Consider the following 7601-nt stretch of genomic DNA (forward strand, 5'->3'; position numbering starts at 1 on the left):
ATCTTATTCTTGAATAATTTTGTAATATTTTGTACAATTTTCAAATTAATTTCACTCAATTCTTCTTTAGTAACTTACTTTGAATTTAGGGTTCCTTTCACTATTTCAATCTTTTTGAGAATGAAAAGGTTTTCTAAGACATTAAAAATCCTACAAACAGTGGATGTATTTGACACAGATTTTCATTATATTTTTTATGAATCAAATTTTTTTTTAATTTTTGTTTATCAAACATTTCCTCTTGTTTTTAAACTAACTTAAATCAACAACAAGGTTAATGAAAAACTAATATAAAAATTGAGCCTAATTTTAACGATTATGGCTAGCATAAACGTATGATTCTGTTTCATTTTATCACATTGATTGAATATTTGAAAAAAGATTCCAAAAAGATTGTGTGGAAAATATTATTAATTGTTAAACTAAATTCATTATGCCACTTATTTTTTCTATCCACATAATTCCCTTGAACTTATTTGAAAAATATTGAATTTGCAAAAAAATAAATCTAACCAACGTTGGTATAAGTTATTCCAAATATGTCTAAAGAATTTGTTCTTCCAATCATTTAACATAAATAAGTGGAAAAACATAAAATATTATCCAACTGTTTTTTTTTTCATTGAAAAAATAAAATAAAATTAAGGCAGTTAAATACTGACAACTAGATAAATCAACATTCATTCAAAAAATCAATAAAAATTTAAAAGGAAACTTAGTAAAAACATTTTTTTATGTATTCCTAGATATTTTCTGAATTCTTTGAAAAAATAATAACAGTAATCATGTTTTAAAATGAAGAATAAAATTTAAAATTCAGTTATTTTTAACTTTTTGTCATTTCCAGTTGAAACGAAGTTTCAAAAACTATACTTTTGTCAATTTACAAAAAACACTGAATTATTAATATTTTTAAACTTTCGGTTATTGTTCAAAGACTAATTGTTTATGTTTCTAATCTGATTCAAAATAATTAGTGCTTCCATTTTTCAAGGTTTTTTTGTTTGTTTGTTTGTTTGTTTATTATTTCTAGCAGTGTAAGGTTTCCACCTTTTAAAATTACTGCTTTCGATGTTACATTGGTTCTTTACATAAAATTTGATAACCTAAATGAAAAACTACATTAAAAACTAAAATTTCAAAACTAAGATTTCACTAGACGGATTAGTCCTCAGGCACGTGTAATCTTCCTTGTAGTCGTCATGGGTTGTATTTCTCAGCGTCGTCCAGGGTTCGTCCGAGGGGATAGGGGGTTTGCCCCTTTATACGACCTCTTCCAGGGGCACTCGGGAGCCCGGGGGGTATTCCCTATTCCACTATTCCTGTAACGTGTGGTTAGGGGGGCCCCAGGTCTCCCGAGCGCCTCAGTGGATTCTCCAGTTTGCGTCGTGTCTTCCAGGCACCCCGGAGGAGCCGGGGGGTTGTCCCTATTCCACTCTTCCTTTGGCTTGTGGTTAGGGGGGCCCCGGGACCTCCGGGCGCGACAGTGGTTTGACTTTTTTGCGGTTTCCTCAGGCAAAGTTAAAGCTGGTTAAAAAATTCAAGGCAGCCTCTCTTAAAGATCACTTCCGATGTCGAACATTTTACTGCCACGGGTAATGAATTCCAGTAAGCCACACCTCTCACGAAAAGGGAATTTGCGTAGGTCTGCGTGCTGTTTCTTGGAATCACAAGGTTCTGCAGACGGCGACCTCGGCACGGGATAAGCTTTTGATACAGTACAGGTGGAAACTGGGACGCCATCAGCCTTCTCAGGAAAACGCAGCAACGATACGCGTACAAGTTCTGTATGGGGCATCCAATCAGGTTCTTCTGCAGATGACTCACGTGGGCGTAGCGGTTCAGGTCGTATACATAGCGTACACAACAGTTGAGAGCAACTCGAAGACGATTGAAGCAGCTTGCGCTTGGATTAAGCAGGAACGAGTCTCCGAATAAAAAGTGGGACAGGATTAATGTCTTGAACAGCTTTAGTTTAGTTGAAACAGGCGCGGTTGGCACACAGCTGTACAGGGAGCGCAAACCAGCGTATATCTTCCCGCACTGTTGCGCCACCAGGCCATCCCATTTCAGGTCGTTTTGGAACACGAAACCCAGATTGATAACTTTATCAGCCCATTCGATTCGCATGCCATCCATCTCGATGTCTTGCAAAGGTTGAGCAGCAATTCTCCGATTTTGTCTTCGGACGAACACTGCTTTGCTTTTGGTGGGGTTTACGAGAAGACCATTTCGTTGGGACCACTCGGAAACTCGCTGGAGATCGGCGTTCACCATTCTGGACAGCTCCCGTACGCATGGGCCAAAACCTTTAGCATACAGTTGAACATCGTCGGCATACATCTGGATGGAACAGTGTTTGAGCTCGGTTGGGAGGTCATTTATATGACAGCAAAAAAGTAAGGGTCCGAAAATAGAGCCTTGAGGGACACCTGAGGTAACCTCGCCACAGCTAGAGGATTGGTCGCCACAGAAAACCGTTTGTTTTCTGTCAATCAGGTACGACTTGAGCAGCAACAGAGCGGGGTCCGAAAAGAAGAACTGGTTTTGGAGTTTTTCACAGAGCTTGTCGTGGGGGATGGTGTCGAACGCCTTCGAGAAATCCAGTAGCACCAGAATAGCAGCTCCTTTTTTGTCTACTGTAGAGCTAAGATCGTCGTGGACACGAAGTATTGCCGTTTTGATGCTTTGGCCTTTCCGGAAACCTGCTTGGTGCTCGGACAGCAAACGGTTTTCGTCGATGAATTGGGTCATTTGTCGAACAAGCAGCTTTTCAAACGCCTTGGAGATCGCACACAGAATAGAGATTGGACGTAGGTTCGTGATGTTGTTCAGGTTTTGTTTCTTCTTCAAAGGCAAGATCTTTGCATGTTTCCAACGGGTGGGAAAGACTGATTTTTCGATCAGCATGTTAAACATGTGGGTGATGTGGCGGAAAACCAAAGGAAGAACGATTTTCAGGAAGTTTATGGGTAGCCCGTCTAAACCGGCTGCATTCGAACCAATGTCGTAAATGGCATTCACCACTTCCCAGTACTGCACGGGTCGGAACGAGAAGTTAAACGGTGTGGGTAGCCTTCGTCTGGAGAAACCATCGCCGGTGCTGTTTACCGTGAAGTTGGATAGAAACATTTGATTTATTTGGTCAGGATCGAATTCGCAAACATGCTGTGCTTTCTCCTTTCCGATCCCAAGACTACGTACTCGTTTCCACAAAGTGTTCGAGTTGGTGTTGCTCAGAAAGCCGTTAAGATGTTGCTCCTTAGCACGTTTCACAAGAGCATTAGCTCCAAGGGGTAGGACAGTGAGTGATTTTGAGAAAATTTGAATAGAATTGAGTAACATTGAGCCACGCACGTTTTTCAGAGTTTCTCAATCTTCACCATGATTTTCACAAACGACGTAACAAATTTTGACATTGACATTTCAACGCTGACACTGACAACTTTAAAACACAAAAACAGCGGGAGCGTAAATTTTTCCGGCTGCCAGAAAAGTGTTGAGGGAGGCAAGAAGGCTTGGCCACTGCCCCAAATACCGAACCGGCCAAAAAGGGATGAATGCTGCTGCTACCGGAAACGGTGCCGCTGCTGGCAAATAGGCTCCGACGGCGGCTTTAGCTAAAATTGGCTGCTATTGCCACCGCCAAGGCCAAGAACACTTAGGCCGCCGCCAAGAAGCCGTTTCCAAAGAGAGTGCCACCGGTGCCGATGGTTCCAAGTAATTTCGTTCAAAACGTGGCAAAATGGACATCGTTAACGAGGTTTTGCAAAAGCAGAAAAAGAGCCCGCGACGAGATGGTACGACGGGGTGTTGGACAAATCGGTTCCCACTTACAGCTACCAGCGGTTCAAGGCCGAAAAGGAGAAGGATTGGGTGGTAGAGGTGCCCCAGAATGCGGAACCCAACAAGGACGAAGCGATATTTGGGCATTGACAGGTATGCCATGAACGAAATCGCCCGGATGAGAGCTGGCGACTGCTGCCAACGTCGCCAAGGCGTCCACCGGAGAGTTCCAGGAGAAGCTAACCAACGAAGGACCGCGAAATCGGCGTGAAGGAAGCAAAAGCGCGCTGCCGGGCGAGAAGAAACGCAACCTGGAGATTGTCAGCAAGGTGCTGAAAAAGAAACCGCCAGTGACACTGGTGCTGCTGTCCACAAGAAGAAGGGAACTGCCGGAGCAACATAGGCTGCCGCAAAAAAGTACGCCACAAAAAAGGTAGCCGCCACCGCACTATGGTACATTGGGTGGCCAAGTTTCAAAAAAGTGACCTTCTCCAAATATTGTTTGGTATTTTTTTCTCGAAAGTAAACATTCTAACTAAGAAAAATCCAAATTTTCAAAGCTCTAAGTTTGTTCATTACGGAGATACGCAAGCTGAAAGTCAAAAAAAGGAGTAAAAATCTAGCGTTTTTTGTAAAAAAGGCTGATTGTTTAATTTTAACATAGCTCAGCCATTTTAAATATTTTATTAGGACAATTATACATCGTTGGAAAGGTAATAAGAAAAGCTTTGAAACTATTAATAGATAAAATGTTGTTTCCAAACCAAAAACTGAAGTTTTCATCAAATAACTGGAGCATTTTTTTGACAAAACTTATTTTTTTGTGTTTGTTAATCGAGTACTTTTTTTGCTAACCGATGCTAAACATGAAACTAAGATCACTTGAAAGATTGGATCATAATCTAACATTGCTGAAATTTCCTGCCTGCGTTTTTTTGCGTTTTCGGAGATATGCCATTTTGAACATTTACGTTTTATCAAAATTTGCTGCAATCTACATATGCGCCCGTTTATTTCACTTGCTTTGCTACCTACTTCGTGGGCATCGTCGCTTCAAAAATCGATTTTCTGTTGCCTACATTTAAAATTGAGTACCTTAGTCAAAATAAAGTATTCGTACCGAAGTTTCTCAAGCGAAACTGGAGAATCTCAGTTTGATACCGAGAAAAGTATTCAGCAAAATATTGACTTAGCATGATGAATTTCTGCGATCAATCCATGAAACTGATCCAAATTTAAGTTCTATGTTGGTTAGTACAAAACATCATAAAAAGTACCTTTAACATATCCTGAAGCTGTCAGAAACTCTATAATCAAATGAATTTTCATGAACAAGAACATTAGGATTAGTAAGAATATGGTTTGTAATTTATCGTTCTACTTAATAATTAATATTTAGAATAAAATCAATTTTTCTGTTATTTGATTTAACAATTAAAATTTTCGCAATTTATGCCCGTAAGGTTGGGGGGGGGGTCTCAAGTTATATGGCATGGACTCACAAAAAGAAACACACAGCAGTAAATAATAAATATTTGACTAAAAATGAATTTATTACGCTTAACAAAATTTTGTTGGAGGGGAGGAGGGGAGGGGGGGGGGTGAAAGAAAGGGAGGGGTTGTGTCCTTAAAGTGGGGATGTATTAGCTTATCCATAATTTAATAATATAAACTTGCAATAGAATATATAGGTACGCAATTCTGTTGCACTTGCAAATGTATGAAAAGACTATTTATTATAAACAATCAACTATTGAAAAACATGAAAACTCATGAAAATCTACGTATATCATTTCAATACCATACAATTACCCAAATTTGTATGAAAAAACATTTAAAAAGCAAAAAAAATAATTTGGCCGCCTGTTTGTATGGAGATGGCCCATAGTGCACCGTGGGTGAGAAGAAGGCCATCGAGGCCAAGGTGCAGAAGGTTACCGCTAAGATTCATGTCATCACTCTGCCAGGGGTCTAGGTATGATTTTGGAGCAAAATAAATAAATATATATAAACACACAATATAAAACGCATCATTCGCTTAGTCTCTGGTAAAAAATCAGAAAAGATCGGAGCGACTGCTTCAGATGCCTCCCTCCAGTCCCACGACAATTTTCTTCTCCTAGATCTAGAAGGGATGCATCCGGATGATACAGCAACTCTTAGAGATTTTCGTGACGACTACGATTTCCTTGTGCTGGCACTTCGCTGGCTTTTGGAACCGCTCAAACCTCCTGCTGCAAGATCATGATCCGATCCGCCAGCGATTCGGGCCACTGCCCATCTCGACTTGCCGGAAAGACGAAAGACCTTCTCCTTGATCTCGCTGAACTCGCAAGCAATGTGAGCGGTGTGGCAATCCAGCACTGGGGTGTATCCGTTGGAGATCTGACCGGGGTGGTTCAGCACGACGACCTGGGCGGTGAGTTCTTCGAGTCACCGGCGACGTATCCACGACGCAGTTCCTTGACGGACACATTTTTGGCGTTGTCCAGCAGGGCTTCTTCGTGCGGACGGACTTGACTTCAGCGGCCAGGTTGACCGGGGCGAAGACGATGGCGATACCGGGCTTGTTCACACCAGTTTCCGTTCCCGGGGGGCAGATGCAGGGGCTTTCCGGTGGGGTCCGTTTTGCACTTGCCGTCAGCCTGGCTCTCTTGCGCTTGATGGCCTCTGCTTGAAACAAGTACATCTTGGTGGACGGTTCCAGCATGTTCCTTGCCATCCGGATTTAGATAATACCAGTATCGAATTCACCGGTACCGGCGGCGACGATCAACACGGCACAATCCGTAACAGGCGGAATCGACGTCGTCGTCGGGCGGAATAGTTTGTTCCCGGTTTCGTTGACTGATTGAACTTTAGCAGCATCGTGGCGTGAAAATATTTCTAATGTATTTGTAAACACGCTCTTCTGTCAACGTGATCAACGTTTATTCACAAATTCCGCAACTCAGTGAAAAAAAAATCATGAGGAAGATTGAGTAACTTTGAGCCACATTGAGTAATTTTGTAAAATTGAGTCACTCAGTTACTCTGTGTCCTACCCCTTGATTAGCTCTGTTTCTCAAAAAGTTGTAAAGTTGTCGCTTCTGTGCCTTGGAATCAGGTGTAGCGTGTTGCCAGTCTTTGTACGCCAAATCCCGTTCGAGCATGGATTGCTGTACAGTCGCTGTGAACCAAGCGTTGGCTTTTTTACGATTTGACCTGGTTCTCAGTGGAATGTAAGCATCGTGTACCGTCTTGAGCTGATCCGTGAAGAAGTCCACAGACTCTTCTGGTTCGGAAAACTCGTATTGTCGATTCAAAGAAAAATGGCCATCTCGCCGGCGACGGGGCATCTTGTTCTTCTCCGCGCCAGCCTAAAAACTAATGTTTTTGAAACAAAACATCAAGGATTTCGAGTAGCTGTGAGGAAAAACTGCTGATTTTCAGGCAGTTAGGCAGATTTCATGCAGTTTTTCGTTGCTGTTTTGCAAACCCCTAAGGTTTTCATGCAGATTTTTGGTGACGAAATATTTTTTGGTTTGATTTTCGAGCTGCGCGGAGAAGAAACCGACGGAGCCTTTGGACACGTTTCATTTATTCGGCAATAAAATCTGTTCCACGGAATGCAGAGAACAGCGTCCTTCAGACTCTGCGCATCAAAGTTGACGTAGTCACGGTAGGTTGTAGTGGTAAGGGGTTCTGCTACATCAAAGTCCAGCGACGCAAAAATCAAGTTGTGCTGAGACAGCCCCGGGAAGCTTACTTGTCCAAAACGTAAAACTTTCTCCGCACTGGTGGTGAGCAGCAGGTCTAGTTCGACGCCAACATTT

The 7601-nt window shown here is 42.0% G+C and overlaps 1 pseudogene; it reads right to left on the minus strand.

Moving 5' to 3' along the window:
* Positions 1–5788: 5788 nt before the first annotated feature.
* Positions 5789–6496, minus strand: LOC120426784 (elongation factor 1-alpha-like; annotated as a pseudogene).
* Between the last annotated feature and the right edge of the window lie 1105 nt (positions 6497–7601).

This window comes from Culex pipiens, chromosome 3 (assembly GCF_016801865.2).
Source record: "Culex pipiens pallens isolate TS chromosome 3, TS_CPP_V2, whole genome shotgun sequence".
Classification (NCBI taxonomy): domain Eukaryota; kingdom Metazoa; phylum Arthropoda; class Insecta; order Diptera; family Culicidae; genus Culex; species Culex pipiens.